This window comes from Sinocyclocheilus anshuiensis, unplaced genomic scaffold (genome assembly GCF_001515605.1).
Source record: "Sinocyclocheilus anshuiensis isolate Anshui unplaced genomic scaffold, SAMN03320099.WGS_v1.1 scaffold1683, whole genome shotgun sequence".
Classification (NCBI taxonomy): Eukaryota; Metazoa; Chordata; class Actinopteri; order Cypriniformes; family Cyprinidae; genus Sinocyclocheilus; species Sinocyclocheilus anshuiensis.
The window spans coordinates 458,303-461,343 of record NW_015548387.1 but is presented as its reverse complement, the minus strand read 5'-3'; the positions used below and the strand labels follow the sequence as shown (position 1 = coordinate 461,343).

Here is a 3,041-nt window from a genome sequence, read left to right as displayed (position 1 = left end):
GCCAGCAGCTGTTTACCCCGTTGCTTAGTAACGACGGCACAGGAGAAGGCGGCAAATGCAAAACATTGCTCTCTGCACTTTTATATATTTAAGTTTTTGAACCGTTCGTTTTGTTTACAAAGCTTCGGTACATAACGGCACTTACGTCTGTCTTACGAATGTACTGCAAATGCTCTAAAGAATGCTGAAGGTAAATAGAAATGAGATATACAGCTCTCTGCTTGCAGCGCGTCAGTCACACTCGTCAGAAAAGTGAGTAAAACACATTTTTATCAAATAATATGTCTTTAATAGCAGTTCATTTTCTAGCAGTTTTTATTTGGTATGATTGCGTTCATATCAGAAGTGAACAGTACTGGAGTGCAAAACTTGTCACAATGCTAGATGGCTAATTTGATAGCGGTTCACTTCCGCGATTTGGTACGATTGCGTTCACATCAGCAGCGAACCGTACCGGAGTTCACATGAACCGTACCCCGGACCACCCTTTTCAAGCGGACTCGGGTACGGTTCGTGGGTGCGCACCCGAGTTCGGAAGACAGCGTTCACATCATCCAAACAAACCGAAATCTGACGTCAATCGAACCCGGGTGCACACCAAAAGTGATAGTGTGAAAGCACCCTTAGAGACCTCATCGTGCACCTCGGGGTAGAATAGGGCAGGCCTTTGCGGGCCGGCCTCACGTCGTTGACGGGGCTGAAGATAGCACTCGTCCAGTCTATTTCATTCTTGTTCGGTGGGAGGGGACCACTCTAGGTTGTGCTCCTCCACTGCCTTAGAGATGATGTGAAAATGCACCTGTTGTGATCATCGGGGAGCTCTAGAGGTCCCGAGCAGGATGAACAAAGTTTGAAGGACATGTCGCAACTTCACCGGAATGCTGAAAAGGATTGCAATACAATCCACTTTTTGTGATTATTCGACAACAAAGGTGAGGTTTCCAAATAATTCAGGTGAAGTAGAAAGATTCTGAGGAAAATGACACTTTGTACTGCCTTATTTTCACACGCTTGAGTGCCATTGGCCATTGCAAAGCAATGGCGTTATGCGAATCAGGTTTCAGTGTTCTAAGGAGAAAGGTGTTTCCCCAAAGCATCAGCATAGCTGTACCCAACGCCGAGAGACCATCTCGAAAGGGAACCACCCACTCCCGCAAGATTTGCGTTGGGTCCCGTGGGACTTGCAGTATCCCAATCCCAATGCAGGCCTTTAGTATGTCTATCTAAAAAGTGTAATTCATCCATGTTTGTTTGTTTATTTATTTATTTAGACCTAATAATTTTTATCAAAATTTCTTAACTGGATCTTCTGGTGAAATGTCAGACTTCTCTCTAGTGATGTAAGCCGGTGTCGTGACAAACCGGGCCCTCAATTGAAATCGGGTCTCCATCAGTTAATAGATATACCTAGTGCACACAAACAATATTAATTTAAAATATGTAAATAATTGCTTACTACACAGTACATAATTTAAAAAAATTAATTTCTTTCACTTGATAAACTGTTAATAATAATAATAATAATAATAATGATGTTTAAAAAAATTAATTTCTTTCACTTGATAAACTGTTAATAATAATAATAATAATAATAATAATGATGATAATAATAATAACAAACATAATTACATTGTTCTTCTTAATCTGGCATCTGTATGCTAGTACATACGCAAACTAAACAGACATTAACGGTAATTATTATGTAGTTCATAATGTCATTTTGTAGGATTTGTAATCTGGCACTAAAGAGAGTACCCATAAAAGTTCTTTGAGCCAATGGGATCGTCTGGGGTCCTAGTGGAGACCTGATTTGTCATAACACCAGATTTCATCATTCCACTGAAACTCCTTCTTATAATCAACTGCAGGCTTGCATTCACATCTACTGCCATCCAACCAACAACCAATGCATAGAACCAAGACCCTGCACTACTGCACTTTTTTCTTTTCCGATAGTCCATTTCACACAGATGTATGTCACAATACAGAAGAAAGGATTTGTCTCTACTTGTATTACACTGAAACTTTAAACAGAATTTTGAGGTGGAAAAGCAGTGTAATATTTACATTTATCATTTGGCAGATGTTTTTATCCCAGGCGATTTGAATTTAAAGTATAATTTTTTGAACAAAAAATGTAATGTATTTGAATAAAGAATAAAAAAAAAAAGAATGTTAATAACGGGAGGGGGCATTAAGAATGTTAATAAAAAAAAAGTTTTTAATAGTAGCAAAGGGCTAAAGGCGCTATGCGTCTAACAGTGCCCTTTAGCTGTGACTAGCACAACCTCTCATATAATACATTTTGACAAGCTATTTAAAAATGTTCTTAATTTAACATTTTGAGCCCATTAGTGTTTTGTGTATCTCTGAAGGAATGCCTACCCTGGCGTATGTTGATATTGGTTAATCTTTTTCTAAAGATGCTGGAGGGTTGGACCCTCACAGTCAGGCACGTGCACAGGTAGGGCTCAACCTGTGCAGAGCACATGCCCTTTTTGCCCTTACACTCCGAAGTGCCCTTTTTTTGGTGATGGTGTTTTTTTTTTTCCTTCAATAAATCAATGATATTGGTCACCCTACATCTGTCTGTCTGCTTTACAAATATTTAGCTAATGAAAGGTATTAAAAAGAGCTTGTGACTAAATCTTGTTGGATCCGCTCAAACTGTCAGTAAACTCCACCCCCTCTATCTTGACTGAATGAACTGAAGTTCCACAGCAGCTGAACTAGGTCTGCAAGGGTAAAGATCTTGTTGTTTGAATAAGTACAGCGTTTTGAAGTATTCAGCGTACTTGAATAAGTACATGCAAGAAACACTGTCTATAAAGGCTCATAATTTATGTATTTGAAACTGAGCGCCGCGCCCATATAGCTACAACAAACACCTGGTGATGAAAACGTAACGCCGCCGTTTTAATGACGGACAAAATGCACATTTGCACACATTCACTGGTCAAAAACCCCGTAACTGCATTTGAGTTTGACACAAAGCGACTGAGTGATCCTCGTCACCTAGGTAAAATATATTTCTAAGAAAT

The 3,041-nt window shown here is 39.4% G+C and overlaps 1 long non-coding RNA gene across 1 annotated transcript in view; it reads left to right on the top strand.

Annotated features, from left to right (window-relative positions):
• The first annotated feature begins 1,267 nt into the window (after window positions 1-1,267).
• The window catches only part of LOC107656707 (uncharacterized), a 9,443-nt gene continuing 7,669 nt past the window's right edge, over window positions 1,268-3,041 (top strand). The window contains exons 1-2 of the long non-coding RNA XR_001630591.1: window positions 1,268-1,340; window positions 2,453-2,456. This is a non-coding gene — a long non-coding RNA (uncharacterized LOC107656707). The remainder of the gene's footprint in view (window positions 1,341-2,452; window positions 2,457-3,041) is intronic.